Source organism: Bidens hawaiensis, unplaced genomic scaffold (assembly GCF_021521415.1).
Source record: "Bidens hawaiensis isolate Kalapana, Puna unplaced genomic scaffold, B.hawaiensis_p1.1 tig00000670_1, whole genome shotgun sequence".
Classification (NCBI taxonomy): domain Eukaryota; kingdom Viridiplantae; phylum Streptophyta; class Magnoliopsida; order Asterales; family Asteraceae; genus Bidens; species Bidens hawaiensis.
In genome coordinates this window covers 4,196,918-4,219,505 of record NW_027491040.1, presented here as the reverse complement: position 1 = coordinate 4,219,505, position 22,588 = coordinate 4,196,918, and positions in this window count along the sequence as shown.

The following is a 22,588-nucleotide window of genomic DNA, read 5'->3' as shown; positions in this document are numbered from 1 at the left end:
GGGTATGTGACAATGGAGTTATGCCCTCCCAAAAATCAAGAAGTTTGAGGAAGAGAACTCAAAGAAAAAAAGTGCCTTGGTTGAAACAAATGAAAAGGTTGCGACCTTGACTCTAATGAGCAAAGCTTATTTCATGCGTTTGATGTTGCCAAATTTTTTACTGAGAATGAGCGGAGCAAGGTAGAGGCTTATGCCGAAGACCTTTATGAACAGCGTCAGAAGGTTAGTCAAGAGAGAAACTCACTTGTTGAGGAAAAGAAGAACTTGGTTGCTGATCGTGAGAAGATGGAGGGTGAGAAGCAAAAGCTTGATGATGAGAAGTTTGCTACTTCTGATATCATTGCAGATCTCCAAGCCCGGGTTAATGATCTCTTTTCTGAGAAACATTGGATGTTTGAGCACGGTATTCCTCATGTCGTTTCCTACCTCTTGCATAGTGGTGAGTTTAATTCAGCCTTTGGTGTAGCTTATACAAGGGGAATTGCTCATGGTCGTCGTCATGCATGTCCATCGGTTTTGAGGCAGGTCGAGCTGGTCATCCCCTTGAGGAACATTCAAAATATCGACCCCATGCCTCTACAGACTTTGCAGCTCTTGTGAGAGCCATGGAGATGAAGAATCTCCCCTATCTTGAAGTTGTTGCTCCTTGTGACGACCTTCCTTTCTCGGGTTTTCAAGCTATTGAGCCAGAATGTCTCAAGAAGGACCTGGCTCATCAGATGATCCAATCTATTGTTACCAAGATTACCAGGAAGTCAAATTTCGATTGAGATCGTGAAGAGGGTAAATCTAATGTTAAGGTGGAAGATCCAGCTGATCGGGCAGTTGACGAACATGAAGAGGAAGCTGAGGTTACTCCTTCCCAGGATAATTATCCTGAGCAAACCCCTTCCCCCGCGCGAGAAGTTGAGCATACTTCTTCTCTTGCCACCGTCAAAGCTTCCCATGATGATTTTGATAGGGATGTTGACATGCTTGACCGTAACCTCTTTAGTGATGCAGCGAAAACTTATGGTGATGACGGTGAAGACGCTACTGTCAATGAGTAGCTTTGTTTTTATTAAGCTTCGTGTGTGAATCTTCTTTGTGTTTTAGTTCTGTAAGCGTTTATTGGCGTAAATAATTATTCACTTATGTTTGTTATGCATGTTGCACCTTATAATGGTGCCTTTTATGTTTTATATGCTACACTCATAGTTTATCTTATTTACTTATTTTTCATGCTTGTTTGTTATTTTTTCAATTTCTTTGAAACTTCTTTAAGGAGGGATGCTGCAGACACCCGTCCTTAGCTTGGTAACTAATAACCGATGAAAAGTTTATCCTATCCGCTTGTCAGTAAATCAGATTTTACTTAACTCGTTGTGTAGTATATTGTTACACAAGTCCTAAGCTTCTCAAGCTTATCAGTTTGATAAGCTTCTAGGCTTTAGTACTTGTGGAGCTAGTTGGTAAGAGATGCTCAATCTCGTTTCATGGATATAATATATTTCTAAGTGTTCCATGAAGTCGTATTGTATTAGGTACTCACACTATATACAGGATAATATAGCGTCTCGTATCCTGTTGAGTGATATGGCCTTGGAACTCAACCCTTTACATGAGTAGGAAGTGCGCTGGACCTCATGGAGACTCGTTTGGAGGGGCTCACCGTTTGATTGGATAATAAACAAGTTTGTTACACAAAATTTAACATCATTCATTGATCTTAATATCATTAAATTGAAACAACTATTACAAAGACCTTGAATTTTTGTCCTAAACTAAAACGTTTTTTGAGGTGCTTGTTGCTCCAGTGATGTGGCACCTTCCTTTCTTTCATGTCATTGAGCTTGTAGGATCCACCCCTGTAAGATTCTTTGATGACATAGGGACCTTCCCATTTAGGTCCCAATTTTCCCGTGTCGGAATGTCTACTGGCCTCGTTTAGGAGGACCAGATCTCCGGAGTTAAACACTTCATTTCTTACCCTTGCGTTGTAGAAGACTTGCAGCTTCCTCTGGTATCTGGCTTCCTCAATTGTAGCATGCTCGCATGCTTCTTTTAGGAGATCGAGGTTAAGCGGAACCTTAGAGTCGTTGGCCTCCTCATTTATGTTTCTCACCCTTCTTGAATTTACCCGATTTATCCGGGGAGGACAGCTTCTGAGCCAAAGATGAGGCTGTAGTGTGTTTTGCCATGACTTATTTTCTTCGTGGTCCTGATAGCCCAAAGGACGCTTGGAAGCTCTTGTAACCAATTTTTTCCATACCTTCCCAACCTTGCCTTGATACCTTCCATGATGCTACGGTTCATTGTATCAACTAGGCTTTTGGATTGGGGGTATGCTACCAAGCTAAATACTTGCTTGATTTGCAGCTCCTTTCACCGAAGGCTGAGGGGTTTCTAAGAAAATGGCTTCCTATTATCCATCACTATTTCACCTGACATCCCATATCTACAAATTATGTTTTCCCACACGAAGTTTAACTTCTGTTTCCCCTTGATGGAAGCTTAGGGCTTAACTTCTTGCCATTTGATGAAATAATCAGTAGTTACTAGTAGGAACTTCACCTTCCCAACTGCTTCGGGGAAGGGACCAACAATGTCCATTCTTCGCTTGTAGAATGGCCAAGTAACAATGATGGGTACCAGGTTGTGCTTTGGGTTTGTTTTGATGGGGCCGTGGAGCTGACTAGCTTCACATTTGTGGATGACCTCCGTGGAGTCCATGTGCATTGTTGGCCAATAGTAACCAAGGTTCATTAACCTAGTTACCACCGACCTTGGACCGGAATGTGTCCCGCAAATGCATTTGTGTACTTCCCTCACAAGATAGTTGCTCTGATCTGGTCCCAAACATCATAGTAAGGGGTTCAAATATCCCTTCTTGTATAGGACGTTATCTTCTATCACATATTTTTTAGCGTTAAGCTTGAGCTTTAGGGCTTCTTCTTCGTTGGTGGGAAGCTTCCCATCTTTGAGGAACTCTGTTATGGGGGTCATCCATGTGGTCTCTTCTTCTTCAATGATGTCTTGTACTTCTAGTTCCTCAATTGATGGGCTCTTCAAGACTTCCACCAATACCTTCTTTGTTAAGTGAACGAAGGTTAAGGTAGCCAGCTTACTAAGGGCATCAACTTGCTTATTCTAGATACTTGATTTACGCTACAGCTTTTGAATTCTTACATAAGCTCCTAAACCATCTGCTTATACTTTAACATCGAAGGTTCTCTTACTATAAATTGGTTATTCACTTTGCATGCCATCAATCCTGAATTAACAAAGGAACTTAGTTCTTGGATCTTCATCACTTTTGATAGGAAAAGCCCTGCGATTAACGCTTCGTATTCGGCTCATTGTTTGTATATGGGAACTCTAGTCGGAGCGCATAAGTATATTAGGTTCCTTGGGGTCTATAATTAACCGGCTCCGGAACCTTCTATACTCGAAGCTCCATTAGTGTAGAGTGTCCACTTCCCCAAGGGGATAGCAGGTTCACCTTCTTCCGGCTCGTTCACCTCTAAAGGTTCTTCTAGTGTTTCAATTGGAAGTCGGCCAAGACTTGAGCCTTGATTTCCTTTCTAGGCTTGTATGCTATGTTGTGTTCTACTAAGCCGATTTCCCATTTGGCTATCCTTCCTGCTATTTCTTGATTTTCCAAGATGGTCCTTATAGGTTTTCCAAGATGGCCCATTTGGATATATTCTTAGGCTTTTGGCTGTGTGAACGAGTGCTAGGATTAGATTCTTGATGGCTTTGTAATTGAGTTTAGCTTCTCTTAGTGCCCTACTGATGAAATAGCTTGTGAACTTTATCGCGTTTCACAATAAGCACTGAGCTGACAGCTTCCCTTTATGTAGAAAGGTAAACTATATTTACTTCTCTTTCTTGAGGAGCTTCCAGGGGAGGAATGGAAGCTAGATGCTGCTTCAGGGCTAGGAAGGCAGTTTCTGCCTCACTAGTCCTTTTGAAATCTTTCTTGTTGTTACAATTCATCAAAGTCTTAAAGAAGGGTACATATTTTTCTACTGATTTTGAAAGAAATTGTTTAAGCATAGCAATCTTAGCATTGAGGCTTTGAACCTGCTTCTTTGCTTTTGGAGAATGTAAACTAAGAAAAACTTGTAACTTACTTGGGTTAGCTTTAATGCTTTGTTTAGCGATTAAATGACCCAAGAATTTACCTTCTTCGAATCCAAAATGATCATTTAACTGGATTGAGCTTCATGTTGATGCTTTTAAGATTTTGGAATGTCTCTTTGATGTCATTGAGTATTTCTTTCTCACTTTTTCTTTTTATGACCAAGTCATCAACATAAGCTTCCATGTTCTTTCTAATTTGATTCGAGAAGGTGTTGTCGATCAATCGTTGGAATGTACCCCGACATTCTTCAAGCCATATTCCATATTCTTGTATCAGAAAATTCCCTTATCAGTGTGGAATGCGGTCTTCTCTTCATCTTCAACCTTCATTAAGATCTGGTGGTAACCCTTGTAAGCATCCAAGAAGTATTAGTATTGGAAACATGTAATAGAATCTACCTTCTAGTCAATCTCTAGTAGGGATAGCTATCCATGGGACAAGCTTTGTTAAGATCCTTGAAATCCGCACACATTCGCCAAGATCCATCTGAGTTGTTTACCATAACGGGGTTAGCAATCCAAGTATGATATCTTACCTCTGGTAGTATATCGTCTTTGACAAGCTTGTCCACATCGTTGTAGGCAGCTTAGCTTCTTTCATCAGCCATGCTTCTCTTCTTTTGAGCAAATGGTTTATGTGTGGGTAAGATGTTCAAGGAATGCTCAACATATTCCCTTAGAACACCTGTCACGTCGTTTGGACACCATGCAAAAAAATCTTTTCTTTTTTGTAATAAAGTTATTAGCTTACTCATGGTCTGAGAGGGAAGCTTGATTTTGACTTTGATGGTTTGTTCAGGTTAAGCTGGGTTTATGCTTATTTCCTACACAAGGTCATCTTAAATATATTCATTTACCTCCCACGATTCTTCTGCTGCAGCTATGAGTAAAGCTTCCTGTCTTGGTACCATCGTAGCTATTTATCACGTGGTGGGGAATTTCATCATGCCATGGGTTGTGGATACTATTGCATCGAAAGTTGCAATTATGGTTCTTCCAATGAGTATATTATTGTTAGATGGGTACCTGACCACTGTTAAAGTAAGCTTCTCAACTCAAGAGAGGTCTCTGTCTCTCAACCGGACATCTAAAGTGAGCTTCCCAAGGGGAATTACCTTCTCTTCAATGAAACTTTTAAGGGAGTTGTTGGTTTGCTGGAGTTGATTCTTGATTTCTTGAGGGATCTTTAGGAATCATCTTTCATGCATAACCTCCTTTGCTTCCCCACAGTCTATGTAAGCTCCGTCAATAGGGAAGGCTTAAGCTTAGATTCTACGATGACAGGAGTTAGGACTTTGTTGTGAGGGTTGGTCAGAGGGAAGCATATGCTCTGTTGGTTCGATTCGAGCTTGTGTTGCTTTTTTTTTTTTTTTGCAATTTTGAGTCATGTTTACTATGAACACCTTCTTTTGGCTACCTTTACCTTTTTTTGGATCCTTGAGTAGGTGAGCAAACTCACCACTTTAAACGGCATCTTCAATTCACTTATTTTTTTGGAAACAATCATTTGTGCGTTGCCCAATGTCATTGTAAAAGGAACAAAACTTGCCCTCGTCCCACTTGGTTGTTGGTTTAGACAATAGACGGAGCGGGTGAAAGTTATGCTTTTCCTCATCGGAGCCCAGGATCTCCAGTGGAGTTTTAGATAACATAGTGAAGATCAGCTTGTCCTTCTCTTGTTGCTTTTTATTTCGAGAAGAACGACTTCTGTCATCTGACCTTCTATGTTCATGGTATATTTGAGGGTTCTTCACAATGAAGGACTGAACCAGTGTTTCTTCCCTTCTGAGGGTTAGCTTCTCCAGTTCCTATGGTCATGTTTTCTTGTTTCTTGGTTGTCTAAGTCTCCCCCCCCCCCCAAGGTAAGCTTCTGTTCTTTCGAATGCTTCTTTCATGGTCTGGGGAATGTTTTTGTGTAACCTTCTTACTAGATTCTTGGCCTTATGCTTGCTACTACTTTTTTTTCCTAAGCTACCTAGCTTGTGAGCTGATTCTCTATTGTTAAGCATATGGGTGGTTAATGGTACCCACATCATTAGATAACATTCCAACAAAGACTTTGACAAATCTTTTACTACGATTAGACAACTTTTTGATGCAAGTATTCAATTTAACAAAAGTCCATAACAAAGACACATGGTTCTAGTTTCTTATATTTAGCACCTTAAGCAATATGCTATTGATATTGCAGAAAAATGTGAAAATTATTACCATTTAATCAAATTTTTTCAATTCAAATTATGGTATCTTCCATGTTCCTAACGATCGCAATAATCATGTTCTCTTTCTGCAATCTTTCACTTGCAAATCCCAGAACCACTACTGAAGCATATGCTCTTTTAATATGGAAATCTAGCCTAGATAACCAAAGCCAATCATTTCTTTCATCATGGGCAGGAAACGACCCATGCTATAATAATTAGATTGGAATTGATTGCGGTAATAGTACACAAGAAAAAGAAATTGTTGTAACAAGCATCTGATTATCGAAATCAAGCTTAATAGGTACATTTGGTGATCTTGATACATGGTCTTTACGCAACCTTCAATCATTGGATATTTCATTTAACTCGCTCTCGGGACGCATTCCTCAAAATCTTGGGAATCTAAACTCTCTTGAACTCCTTAATCTTTCTTCTAATCAACTACCCAGACCCATCCCTACCTCAATAGGAAATTTAATTAATCTTTACCCTCTTTATTTGAATAACAACACACTTTCTGGGTCCATCCATCTAAACTTGGTTGTGACGGGACTTAAAGATCTCATGCTTAGCAAGAATATATTCAACGGTACCATTCCATTTTCATTCAGATAGAAAGGATCGAATCAGTGATAGTAATATGTTTGGCTCCATTCTTAATTATTTTGCAAACTATACTCATCTTGAACAATTAAATTTGGGTAAAAACAATTTGAGTGGTGTCATACCATCTGAACTTGGAAAGAGAACTGCTCTTGTTCATTTGAGATTGTTCAGTAATAATCTTACAAGTTCTATTCCACAAGATATGAACCTAACCAAGATGCAAGTGTTTGCAATAAGTAGAAACATGCTCTCTGGTCAGTTACCACATGATATATGTGTTTCAGGACGATGAACACAACAATACGCATGCTACAATCGCTTCTCTAGCCTTGTCCGGAAAAGCATGGCAAATTGTAGTAGCTTATTTAGAGTTCACTTTCAAAGAAACAAACTGACCGAAACATCTATGATGATTATGGGATATATTAAGATTTGGATTATATAAACTTGAGCAACAATAAGTTTTATGGTGAGGTATCTAGTAGTTGGGGGTTTTGTCCTAACTTAACTAGGTTATTGATATCAAACAATAATCTGTCAAGAACAATATCAATAGAGCTTGGAAGAACAAAAAAATTAGGTGAGCTAACTCTCTTATCAAATTACTTAGTTGGTGATGTAAGGTATTGTAATATAATAATTCTTGATGTGAATTACAAATGGTTACATGCCTTTATAAAGGCTAATTACAATATGGAAGGAGTAAATCTTGGAGTAATAAAAGCCTCTAAGTTAGGCAAGACTTTGAATATAATGAATTAAAATATTCATTATAATTATGGAGGTGACTGAGTCCCTTGATTGTCGTAATTCCTTATACTCCCCCGCAAGATGGAGGATCCATCGGATACATCATCTTGGAGCGGTTACAGATAAACGGTGCTCTTGACAATGGTTTGGTGAGCATGTCGGCTAGTTGATCTTGAGAACTGATGTGTAGAACACGTAGATGACCAGCAGATAGTTGTTCTCTTACAAAGTGATAGTCAAAAGCAACATGCTTCATCAATGAATGGTACACTGGATTAGCACATAAATACGTGGCACCTGTATTATCGCAAAATAGCGTTGGCACCTGTTGTATAGGAATACCTAGTTCTTTAAGTAAGTTATTGAGCCACATGATTTATACCAAAGCATTTGCCAATGCCTTGTACTCGGCCTCCGTAGAGGACCGAGAGACTAACTTTTGTCATGTGGGTTTCCATGAGACAATGTTGGTGCCAAAATAAAGTATGTAAGCGTTAGTGGACCGACCAGTATTATTAACGCCACCCTAATTAGAGTCTAAAAAGGCCGACAAAGTAAGAGGAGAGTTACTGTTTAGAAAAAGTCCATGATGAATGGTTCCTTTGAGGTAGCGAAGGACTCGTTTAACAGCTTGCCAATGGACTTGTCTTGGAGCATGCATGAATTGGGAGAGTTTGTTAATAGCGAACGAAATATCTAGATGAGTGAAGGCAAGATATTATAGTTAGCCAACTATTTTGCGGTAAGGAATGGCATTTACCGATGGAGATAGGTCGGTAAGAGACAAAGGATCGGTGGCAATAGGTGGAGTAACCACGTCTTTTGCACCGTCCATGTGAAATTGATTTAGAATGTCTTATATGTGACGGTGTTGAGACAAGAAGATTCCAGTTGTGGTTGGTATTACTTCAACACCTAAGAAGTGATGAAGCATACCAAGATCTTTTATAGAGAATTTGTCACTTAATGCGTTAATGACGTGTTCAAGAAATTGGGTATTATTTCCTGTGAGAACAATATCATCAACATAGACCATAAAGTAACAAGTCACGTTTTTTTGTTGGTAAGTGAATAGGGAAGCATCAGCTAAGGACTTGTGAGCTCAATGTACCAAGCTCGATGATCTTGTTTAAGGACGTTTAATGGCTTTTTGAGTTTGCAGACATAATAAGGGAATTGAGAATTGACATAACATGGTAGTTGAGTCATAAAGACATCCTTCTGAAGGGTACCGTGAAGAAATGCATTGTTAACATCGAGTTGCCATAGCGGCCAATTTTTGGAAAGAGCTACCGAAAGAATTGTGCGGATGGTGATGGGTTTATGATAGGACGAAATGTATCAAAGTAATAATTCCCATATTGTTGGAGATACCCTTTTGCCACAAGACGCGCCTTGTATATTTCAATGGAGCCAATGGGATTACGTTTGATTCGAAAGACCCATTTGCAACCAATTGTTGTGTGAGAGGTGGAAGATACAAGCTCCCACATTTGGTTAGGGCATTGAACTCGACATCCATAACATGTTGCCACTTAGGATCTTGGGAAGCTTGAGAAGGAGTTGTGGGTTCAAGTGTGAGCGGTAGGGGGTGGAGGGTGGCTGTGTTGACAAGGTTTTGATTGAAGTATTTTCTATTTGGTTCTTATGTTCATTGTGGTCAAGCGGTTGGGTTAGAGGTAGTGGAGGGTGTTGTAGGTGATGTTGCTTCGGGTGTGGTTTTGCTAGTATGTTGGGTAGGAGAGGGGTTAGGGGATAGTGGTGAAGAGAGATTAGAAGTTGTGGAAGGGTTCGGTGAAGGTGGGTCATAAGAGTTAGTTGAAATGGATTGTGATGTGATTGGCGAATCGACGTTTGAGTGTTAATGCGTGTTGGTATTAATTGGAGATATGGGTGGCAGAGTGAGTATTAGGTGTGGTTGTATGGGAGTTGTGAGAGATGTAGGTTTTACGTATGCATGGGTGGAAGGGTTACAAGCGGAATGTAGGACAGGTTGCATAGTAGATGTGGGGAAAAAGTCATCGGCAGTGGGTAGGGGAGAAACGGATATATTGTCCATTTTGAGGGGGGGAAATGTGCTCCACAAATTCAACGTGTCGCGAGTGATAGATTCGGTGAGACACGGAATCGTAACATTTATATGCGGCTTTTGAGGATGAGTAGCCGAGGAAGATGCATTTGTCGGACCGCGGGTGAAGTTTTGATGAGGCATACAGATGGAGCCATGGGAAACACAAGCAACCAAAAGGTTTTAGTTTTGTGTAACTTGGCGTCGTATTGTATAACCGGTCAAGAGGTGATTTGAAGTCAAGAATTTTTGTTGGAAGACGATTTATGAGATAGACCGCAGTTTGAAAAACCTGAGTCCAAAAAGTGAATGGTAATTTAGCATGATGTAGGAGGGATAAACCAGTTTCATCAATATGTCTATGGCGTCGTTCGGCAACACAATTTTGCTCCGGGGTGTGTGGGGGAGTGGTAAAATGAGATATTGCATTTAGTTGAAGGTATGGAATAAGACTAGTATATTCGCCCCCATTGTCGGAGAAAAGTGAGATGAGGGGAGTGTTAAAGAATTTTTCAACCAACATTGTAAACTATGGAAATAAAATGGAGGCATCCGACTTTCTTTTCATTGGATAGATTCATGTGTATTTTGAATAAAACTCAACAAAAATAACATAGTAAGTATATCCATCATTTGATGTTTTAACAGCCCCCCAAACATATTAATAAACGAGTTCCAATGGTTTAGACATTTTAAAGAGTTTTCACCAAAAGATTGTTTATGACTTTTATTTATTGAGCACGCATCACAGTGAAATATAGTGTTCGATATTTTGTCATAATCACGTCCTAAATCCTTAAGTAAAAATTTCAAGACTTTTATTGACGGGTGTCCAATCTTGTGATGCCAAGCGAGAATCGACTCTTTAGATCTGGAGGTAAAGTTGATTTGGGAAAGACGACGAAGCGAGTTGATGGTTGCATAGTATACGTCGTTAACGTTCACTCCCCACATTAGATGTGCCCCCGTGCTAAGATCCTTAAAAATAAAAGGATAAGGAAAAAATTGAACAGAAACATGGTTAGATTTACAAAGTTTAGCAACGGATATAAGATTTTTACGTAAGTGTGGAACGAGAAAATTTTTTTGTAAGTTTACAGAATGAGAAGATATGGGAAGAGATGTGTAACCGGTGTGAGAAATGGGAAGACTTTTACCGTCTCCTAACACAATCTCATCGGGCCAGCCATATTCTGTTATGGTTTGCAACGATGATCGGTCGGATGTCACATGATAAGATGCCCCACTATCAAGCATCCATGGTGGGTTGGGTACCGACGAGCTTGCCATCGACGAGTTCACTACCGGGTTGTTTAATGGCGTCAAGGACATAGCAATGCTGTTTTCCTGTAAAAAGCGTTCTAACTTCCTGCAATCTTTGGTGTCGTGGCCTGGAATATTACAAAATTTGTGTCAGGTCCCAAAAATGATTTGATGGTCGTTTCGAATCGGATCTTAATCAATCATGTCATAACTCACACAAAATTAATCGTGTTGACAAGAGAGTTAATGACGGGTTACTATATTTAGAAAGATGACCGTTTGTTAAAGGCGGATTCAATAACAAACATACGGTTGCAATGAATATTCAATACACGAAGACACACGAACGATTCACTCAAAAGATTTCCATTTATATAACGTTAATCATACAAAAGGATAATCGATTAGGGTTTAGGAGGAATCCTAGGACAGCCTTCACCCAAAATATTCTATCAATTAATGTGTCGGTCTTATCCGTATTTTCGTGTCTCGTCTTCTGTTTTTTGCGGCGTGCCCTAATTATTCTATTTATAGGCCTGCCAACCTAAGACAGGCTGTCATTCCTTCTAGAAACCCTATCCGATAGTACATACTCAATTTACATTTTCAAAAATATACTAAGTGTAAAACAAGTCTTCCGGGTAAGCTTCTCATTAAACTTCAGTCTCCGAGTACGGAGTGTACTCGGCCTTCCTTCAGACTTGGTAAACATAGAAGTGTACTCGGAATCAGTTTCCGGGTAGACTTTACTTAGAGAATATTTTACCATGTAAAATATTCACCGAGTAGACTTCAATCTTCTTGGACTTATCAAACTTTGCTCGACAAATCCTCACGAGCAACCTTGTTCTTCTATGATCCTGTTCGGCTCTTTGTTAGTTGAATAACTTATTGATAAGGCGTACTCGGGAGTACATACCTTACTCGAGCAGAACCTTACTCGATATAACTTAGAGATATTCCATCAACTTATCAAGTATACTCGGACCATAATTATTAAAGAATACCTTGCCCGGTCTTCCAATTACTTGGCTTCTTGGACTTGGTTGACCATACCTTACTCGGAAGAGTAAAATACTTGGTCTTGAAGAACAACCCTGCTTGACAAAGTGAACCTTACTCGGATATGCCAAATAGATGAACCTTACTCGGAAATCACCAAAAAGCATACCTTGCTCGGATATCCACTTAAGAAGATTATTTGAAGTAAACCGTTCCCGGAAGGCAAAATCTCGTACTCGGCTAAGTAAAAGCTTACTCGAAAGTCCAAGGTGTACCCGGGTTCAATACATAGCAGTTTCTGATGAGGTTGAGAAGATTCCAATCTTCAATATTCTTCATATAGGTCAAATCTCCTCATTTGGGTCAAACTTTTGACCCAACAATCTCCCCCTAGATTGGAACACCTCAGCTGACCCAAAACACTCTATGGTTACTTACACTTAGCAAAATACACATCAAATTTCGTAATTGAATTACATAAGTAAAAAAATTACATAATCAAAGGTTTGTCCGAAGACATTACAAAGCAAATCCTATTCTATCTCGTTTGTCTTTTCCTCTCATTGTAGGCTGCTTGTCTTCTCAGCTGGATCACAGATGATGCCCTTTCTCTGAATATATTGAGCACTTGGTAGTGAATGTGTCCTTCTTGTATCACCAAGTCTCTTATATCAGCAAGATCATCATTATGTAGGCATGTCAGATCTGCATCCTTCTTGATTGTTGCCAAGGCCTTCCCATCTGAGTTCCTTAGCACATAGTGGCCAGTGTCTTCTCTGTATTCAACTTCTGTAATGACACCATTTTTTTGCACTGTGTAATTCGGCCTTCTCATCCTTCTTCCCAAGCTTATACTAGTCTCCATGTTGGACAGAGGATTTTGATCTCGGACTCTCATCTGGAAGTTCAGTTCAGCCCTGTCCATTTTCTTCAGTTTTTCTGACCTCTTTGACTTGTGAAGTTGGATCAGTCTCCAACTTCTCTTTTCCTTCAAACACTTGAAACCATCAGCAGCCTGTTCTTTCAGATACTTAGATATGTCATTCATTTGTCTTCCTGCTGATCTGTCTCTGTCCCTGTAATCATACAAGTGAGGTGACTCCATTCTTCTCAGTTGTTCTTCTTTGAATTCTCTGAAATCACTTCTTACAACAATCTCCCTTAACTGCCTACTTTCCATTATGACTTTCAAAGAATCAGTAACTGAATCATAGTAAAGCTCTCTTGGTAGAGGCACACCAGACTGTGGTCTTGTTCTTTGTTGCACTGAGCTACTTGATTCCCCTCTTCCTGCTTGTCCTCTTCCTCTTTGCATTCTTTGATGGATTGGTGGTCTGAATGGAATTGATTTCTTGGGCTTTTGAGGTCCCAAGTTGAATGTGTTCACATATATTGCTTCCACTATCTCAGTAGGAAGGTTTGCAATCTCTACAATGTCATGTCCTGCTGACTCCAGTTCTTTTAACATTTTAATCATTCCCGGAGTTCTAGCCAGTCCAGCAGGCACAAATCTGCCATCAGAGTAATATCTGGGATTTTCTCCCTCCCTTAAGGCTTTTTCCCACTCATTCTTCTGCAGATAGAAAAGAGTCTTAAGATCCTCTTTCTCCAAAACATTAAAATCTGCCTCAGTCATCCCTCTTTTGTTTATCATTATATTTCTTAGGATGCTGATCATTTCCTCATTCTCCCAAGGCATAAATGGTTCAGTTTCTTGTTCAGGCTTTACATCATCTTGAGGGATATGAGTTTCAACAGATTTGACTTGCTCCTTTTCCATTTCTCTTAATGTCTGAATTTTTCTTTTCTTCTTTTGAGGCTCATCAGGTAGTTCAGTTTGAGTTGTGCTCTCAGTATAGACCCTTTTCATCTCTTTCTGTCTCATCTTGGAATACTGGTAAAATACTGCCTCTTTGCTTTAGTTTCTCACAACTTCAGGTTTTATCCCTTTCTCAATCAGATGACCACACATTCCATCATACTTTTTCTTTAATTCTTCCAGCTCAACCTTATCATCTTGTTTCACAAATTTTTCTGCAACTATCCCTTTTTCACTGTTATAGAGATCTTGAATTTGTTCAGCAGTGTATCTTTCTAAAGCAGCTTCAGGATACCCTCTAACCTTCAAAAAGGTTTTATAGTGCTCAGTGTTTTTCTTTTTTTTCTCAACCTTCTTTAGGACTTCCTCTGCATTTATTTCAATTATGCCCCTTTGAATATAAGTCATTTCATCTTGAGGGGTCTCAGCATTAGAGCTTGTGTCAACTTTCTCACCTCCTTGATCAGGGTGATCATCACCCTTTCCATCAGACTCCTCAGAGTCATCCTCCCCATCATCTGATAGATCATTCATGGCATTTATCTTTGGTTCATCAGAGGCAGGATGCTCTGGTTCAGCAATATCAATATCATGAACCTCAACCTCAGGGACATCAACATCAGGAACCCCTGGTAATTTTTCTCCTTGTTTCAGTGTTTTCAAGGGGATTGCCTTGATTGGTTCATTATCAGTCTGTTCAGTAGATTTCCTTCTTCTTTGATAAGTCTTTTCAAATCATCTTTCTCCCCATTTACTAGCAGGGTTCTTTTTCATGTCTTCTTTTACTTGATCAACCCATTTCTTAGCAGCTTCAGATGCAATTGACTCCCCAATCTCTTCAGGTATAATCATGTCAGTGTGAAGATTGGTTGATTGTTCAGCGGTCTGCTCTTGTTGCTCTTGAAACTTGTTAACCACCTTTCTCAAAGAGTCATCAACCTCTTGAGTTATGTTCATATTCACCGGTATTTCAATAACCTCTTGATCTGCCACATCTTGAAATATTTCTTTTGCTACATTGGCTTCATTGATCAATAGGTCCTGCTGTGCCAACTCTTCTTCAGTCAAGGAATGGGCAATTGCTTCCCTTTCCATTGACTCTTTAATCAGTCTTTCTCTCTCAGCAAGAGCAGCAGCAGCAGTGTCAACAAAGGATACATCTTTCTCAACATATACAGCAGGCTCATCCTCTGTTGCTATCATTTTACCCTTTTCTTTCCTTCTCAACACCTGTTCTTCATCCTCTTGTTCAACACTATCAAACTCATCAATCTCTTTGAATAAGTCTTCCAATTCAGAGTCATGCTCTACCCTCTTGGAACTAGCTTCTTGATCATCTATTGGCTCAGTGTGTTGTAGTTCCTCAGTAGCAGCATTCACATTCACATTCTCCACAGTCAGTTCTTCATCAATAATCTCAGTCAACTCTTCTGTCAGCACATTCTCAACATCATCATTCACATTCATTACAGATTCATCACTTTCATCATAATTGTTCATTATTATCTTTAAAGCATCAATACTGTCAACCCTTTGAACATCACTATCATTAATATTCTCCCCCTGTTTTGGGGTAGCTAAGTTCTTCTCAAGCTCCTGCCTCAGGGTTTGAATCATCAGTTCAGCTTCAGCTAACCTTTTTAACAATATTTCATTTTCATTTGTTAGCTCTTCATTCTTTCGACTCAACTCAGCATTTTCATCCCTAACCTCCTCAACTCTCCTCTTCAGCTCATCATTCTCCAACATTAGTTCAACATTTCTTTGAAGTGTGTTTTCTTATTGGCTTGAGGGTGGGGTTGTAGGTAATGGTTCATAAGTGGGTTGTTCAGTGATGGATGGGGATTTTGTGTGTTGTGTGGAGGTTTCTGGTTGGTCTAGGTTGAAAGATTGAGGTGGTGTTTGATGTGGTGAAGTATGTGGTGGTGATTGTTGTAGTGTAGGGATAGGTTGTTCAAGTTCTTCAAGTTGCTCCCCCTGTACTTGTGCCATAATCTCCATATCCAGACCATCTCCCCCATCATTTCCATCTTCAACATCATCAGAGTCTCCTCCAGCACTCTCATTATCACTCCCTTCTTCCTCCTCTGAGCTCAGCTCAGGTACAGGCATAACAGCCAAATCATGGTTTAATAACCAAGGCAGAATTTCCAGTGGAACACTTGCATCAAAATTGTTTGAAACCCCAGGATTCTTTATTCTTTTGTAGGCATCGGGATCTTGCAGTTTGTGGGTGGTTCCAATTGTTGGTAAATCTTGTAGAGTGCTATTGAATATAATCTGAAGGAATCTCGGGTACTGTAAAAATCTTTTCCTTTCCGGTTTCATTAGATTCCCCACCAGCCCATCAAAGATCATTTTGTAAAAATTAAACGGCAAATCAAAAATTGTACCAACAGTGGCATTTGCTAGATTAAGGCTCATCAGAGTCCAGGATCCCTTTCTCGGAGCAAATCCACGTATTATGTGACGAATCAAAAATCTGTACAACATAGGAAATAAGCCCTTCTGAAACTGTCCCTCATGGACATTTCCTTGATATCCCATAGTTTCTCTGAAAATTTTCAACAGATGCTTTGTATCGAAGCTGATATGATTGTGATCATCGTCATTTAGTCTTAAACATCTTCTGATCAACCGTTCAGTGATCTGTATTTCCTGTCTGGCCACGGTCGCCTTGATTCGTCTTTCATTACCGTCTTCAATAAGCTCTGCAGATCTCCAGAAATCCAAAGAGTGATTTCTGTAGATAATCGGGCATTCAGTAAGTGCAAAGTTAATGTTTGACCGTGCCATCCATAGGATCATCCGAGCCATCGGTTCATTCTCTGGTGTTACTTGAAGTAGTGCACACATATTGTGCTTTGGCTCAAACACATACTTCGGCTCGTTGTCTGCCATATCTATAAAACATAAACAAACATATTCAAAGTGAAATTAGACATAAAGTTTAAAACTTTAGACAATTTCATGTTATAAAAATGAAGAACAGAGATAGAAATCTTCAAGAACCTGTTCTTCGACAAATTAATAACCTAAACACATAAACAGAGTGTTAGTACTCGAATACATAATCAAGTCACAATCACAATCTAATCTAATCTTGTCATGTCCCAAAAATGATTTGATGGTCGTTTCGAATCGGATCTTAATCAATCATGTCATAACTCACACAAAATTAATCGTGATCGGAAAACATAAAAATTTATGCTTACCGAGTCGGAAATAAGTGGCTGACAAAAGTTAGGGTTTGGATTAATCTTGAATTCGATAAGTCGGTTAATTTTCTTAGTAAAAGAGATTTGCAGTGGAAGGAGAGAGATAGAGGGAAATAATGTAGAAGAAATTTGCCTAAGTCCCTCTTTTATACATTTTGAAAGTGGGTTTTAAATGCTTTTTGTCTTCTTGTGAATTACTAGCTGTCAACCAGTAACATTATCCACTTGATATATTAAAAACATTTAATCTCATTTAAAATCATAAGACCTTACTCGAAAATTTAATTTAACCAAAGTCTACTCAATCTTCTTCCACTAACAGCTTTACTCGATCAAACTTTACTCGAAAAGATTTTCATTTTGAATATAAAGTTTGCCCGAATACTTCTCTTTTCCAACCTTGCTCGATCAAGTAAATTAATTTAAAGTTAAGATATAATGAAGAAAGCTTACCCGAAATACTTGATTTCTTGAGAAATAAATCGCAAGACAAATAATCAAATATAGTTATCAAATAAACATTCTTACTAAGAATCAATTAAGATCCTCCCAAAAATTTCTCAAATTCAAATTAAAACTTATCTAGCATGAACCCTAAAAATCATAATCACTAACATATTCAAACAACGTACTCATTCAAGTATGAATCACTTAAACAATTTCATCATACCAACACATATATTCAATCAATGCATTCGTTCAAGTATGATTGTATGAAGATTGTGCTCGAACATTCTTTCAAATATAAAGTGTGCTCGGACAGCAATCTTATGCAAAGTATACCCGAATAACTTTCATATAATACAAAGTGTGCTCGAAACCAAATTCTAGCAGACAGTGTACTCGGAAAGTTAAGTTTTGAAAATTACCAAGTATATTGAAGGAACATAAGTGTACCCGAAATATAAAGTGTGCTCGGAAAACAGAGTTTGCCCGAAAACACTTGTAATTTCAAAGAAATCATAAACACATATATCACAGAGCATGCTCGGAATGAAATTAAACACATAAACATTTAAGTGTGCAACAGTCTAAAATTTCATAGAGCTTGCTCGAAAATCCTAAGTTAGCATAATGCTTGCTAGGATAAACACATTCAAACATCAGGTATGCCCTTGTTCGAGGGAACTTATCATATCAAACCATACCCGAATAAATGACAAACTTAAACAGTAACATCTAAGCGTGCCCGGAAAGATTAACAGACCTTTCCTAACAACATATTCACTCAAAGCTTACTCGATACACTCACTTAAGTGCACAAAGTTTGCTTGACAACACAATCAGCATATAACATGCATAACTTACTTGAAGCTAACATATAACATGCATAGCTTACTCGAAACAAGAATTTCTTGTTGACAGTTAGCTATTTTAACACATAATCATCTCAAGACTTCAAGCTTGCTCGGAAAGTGAGTGCAACAGTGTAAACACTTCAAAGCATGCCCGAAAATCATAATGTTAGTCAAAAATGACTAAGCTTACTCGGAAAGGTTGAAAGTTGTCAAACCTTACCCGAAACAACATATTCACACATAATCAACTGTTCTGTACTCGGAAAGGTTATAATTCAATAACCTTACCCGAAAATACATATTCAAACAGTTTTTGCTCGAGAAGGTTGGAAAACCTTACCCGAAACAACATATTCACACATAATCAACTGTTCTGTACTCGGAAAGGTTATAATTCAATAACCTTACCCGAAAATACATATTCAAACAGTTTGTGCTCGAGAAGGTTGGAAAACCTTACCCGAAACAACATATTCACACATAATCAACTGTTCTGTACTCGGAAAGGTTATAATTCAATAACCTTACCCGAAAATACATATTCAAATAGTTTGTGCTCGAGAAGGTTGGAAATCATCCAACCTTACTCGAACTTACATATTCAGCCTATTTTAGGCAAAATGCAACACTTTTTGACTTAAACCACTTTTCAAAGACATTTCTTAGTTATGTATCATTTCAGAACATAGTTTAAGAGCAAATGGTGCATTAAGAGATCAAATTTCAGTTATACTTCACTTCAAAACAATTTCTTTATAAACTGAAAAGATCTCAGAAATGGGATCATATTGACTAAGTAGCTATCTCATTACTTCACTCTCAGCATTATTATGACAACTTAGATAGGTTAACAGCAGGTATAAACTTAGCATGATTTTCATCTCTTTAGTGATATGATTAAGGTTCAATTTGAGCATAATTCAATAATGGTCAACACATTGCTATGATGCCTCATATCTCTTCTCAAAGCTTATTTGGATTTCCCCAGATCACCCCAATTTGACTCCAACCTCCTGTATTTGGTCAAAAATAGTTTTTGTATGACAGAACTTATTGTATTTTTTTTTACTTTTGATATTCAAACATATAGAGGTTGAACGTTGGACTTACAGTTAGCAACATGCCTTTCATTCAAGATGAGACAGATTTTGTCAACATCTTTGTAGTTCTTGTTGTAACCCTCTTGTTTGATAAAATAGTTAAAACATTTATCAACTTTTGGTTGATTTATTCACTCTTCCCCTTGTTTTTGATATTTTCACAAATTTTCTTAAAGCATGTTCTTTGTCATATATAAAAAATGCTTCATTTTGGTTGACCAAATAACAACAGGCTTGTGTATGACTGGGTAATCACTTTTCGGCCATATCATTCGGAGAGATCTATCTTGAGACATGCAAAACAACTATGCATCTCCACATAAAGATCAGCATTTTGATTATGTTTATATCACCTTAGATTTTACATCATCATGGGAAAGCAACCATACATGTTAATGACTATACTAAGGCCTTTTTAGCCTAATAATTCCATAAGATCAGCTAAGTAGTCAATGTACTATCATTTCCCATATATACAGTTTACTATTCAATCACCCCAATACCTCTTCATTGTCAGGTTAATGGCTATCCTGTATTGACCAAAAGTGATCAACAGGACCAAACATACATGTGAATATATGTCTTGTCAAAGTCAGAGTTATTGACATAGTTTTAAGTGAAGGAATAAGAAACAAGTTATAATTGCCCCAAATACATTCAGTTTTCAGGTCAATGGCTATCCTTTGAATCTATAGAGATTTAAGGACCAAACATACATAAGTGCATGTCCTTTCAACTGAGCAAATGACATAATTTTCAGCAAAAACAACTGTTTGAGATCTTTCCCTTTAAAAATCCTTCTTTTAAGCTTCTTAAAAGCTTGAACTGAATAATCTTATCATATCTCTTCACCATTAATCAACTTGCTCATGTTTTGACCAAAATATAGTATTCATGCAAAATTCATTATAAATTTCATTGAATCACATAATTTTGACATAAAACACATTTTGACACAAACGGTTGCATCACAAACTCAAATCTTAATCATTCTATCATCATAAAGAAAAATAGACTGTAATATCATTCAATGTCTATTCTACCTTAACAACTTTAGTAGATCAGATTAAGAACATACTCAAGTAACCATAAACATGTGATTACTCATGACATTATATAAGCAATTAATCTCACCTAAACAGATCAAATGACTTATCATAACATCAGATCAGCTAACAAGATAGTCAAGTATTATCATCAAATTCAACCAAATTGCACATATAGTTACTTAACCACCTATCAGTTAACATCAAAACAGTGACATAATCAAAACATATTAAACAACATATTCAGCATGTGTAATTAGTCATCACAGAGAGACACTCATAGAAAACAGTTAATTCACATGGCATAGAACATACTCAGTATCATATTAGCAACATATTCAGCAACATATTCTACTTGTGTAACCTCTTTTAAAATATTCAAGTAGCACATAGAGGTACACAACTAAGCACACATCCTTAATCAGATCTCATCAGAGTTGATCATCCCCAAGGCTTTCAAAAGAAAGTTGAACCTGGTTCTATCAAGTGGTTTGGTGAATAGGTCAGCCAGATTATCACTTGTATCAACTCTTTGCATGTCAATCAAACCCTTTTAACTACAATCTCTGATGAAATGATGTCTAATTTCAATATGCTTAGTCTTAGAATGTTGCACAGGATTCTTAACAGCAAAATATGCAGCAGTATTATCAATCAAAATAGGGGTGTTTAGAAAGTTCAAACCATAGTCCAGCATCTGACTCTGAATCCAGAGAACTTGCGCACAGCAGGCAGATGCAGCAACATATTCAGCTTCTGCAGTGGAGATTGACACTGTTGTCTGTTTCTTGCATTGCCATGACACTAGCCTTTCACCCAAAAACTGGCATCCCCCTGATGTTGACTTTCTACTCATATTGCATCCATCATAATCACTGTCTGTATATGCAATCAGATCAAAGGATTGGTTCTTAGGATACCAAATCCCTAAGTCTGGTCTTCCCTTTAAATATCTGAATATTCTTTTCACAGCATTCATGTGGGAGACTTTTGGATTTGATTGGAACCTAGCACATACACACACATCAAACATGATATCTGGTGTTGTTGCAGTCAGATACATCAGTGATCCAATCTTGGCTCTGTATTCATGTTCATCAACTGGCTCCCTGTAACACCCCGCAACCGCAGCGGAAACGAAAACGGGATGCGACAGACACCTCTGATATCAACCACATTGTTTATAAAGAAAACTAAATGCATTAGTATACTTCAAAATTACATTATCTCGTCTTTCATTACCGTCTAGGTGATACACACATCATACAATACGATTCATAATACTATCTGTTATAATGTATCCTAACATCCCGCACGCAAATCTTACACACATCAAGCACTTAGCACGTAAGCAATCACTTCATCTTAATTGTACCTGAAAAGCATGTGAGAAAAAGGGTCAACTACGAGTAGTTGGTGAGTTTCACAATTTTAGTAAACCATGATAAATCCATATCATAATATAATATTATCTGGGGACACTGTTAACCCAGTACTGTACTCACTCCGGGGACAATGTTAACCTGGATACACTTCTAGGGACACCTGGGGACACTGTTAACCCAGTACTGTACTCACTCCGGGGACAATGTTAACCCGGAAACACTTCTAAGGACCCCTGGGGACACTGTTAACCCAGTCCAGTACCCATTCCGTACGATTCCCGTACAATCAAATATTTATAAATACACGCAAATCCATGCGTTCAGTATGTATTTAAACATTTTATTAGCAACATGCTTCCGCCCCGGGAAAATATTTGAAAACAATTCAGAAAAAGGGGCTCGTGAAACTCACCTTAGCACATACAAGCAGGTAACAACAATCATTATCAATTAACGCGTCCAATCTGTAATATGATCCCTAAGATCGTTATTATACACTTATTGTTTATAAAATCTTTTAACCGTATCAACTGGTACATCTGGGGACACTGTTAACCCAGCACTGTACCCGTTTTGGGGGCAAGGTTAACCCAGAAACACTTCTCCGGACTCAGATTGTGATGTCGTTTAGAGTTCCATGGTCACAACTACTATTAGTCGTTTTTCTCGTTTTGCGTGCCTAGCACGGTTATCCGTTTTTATGT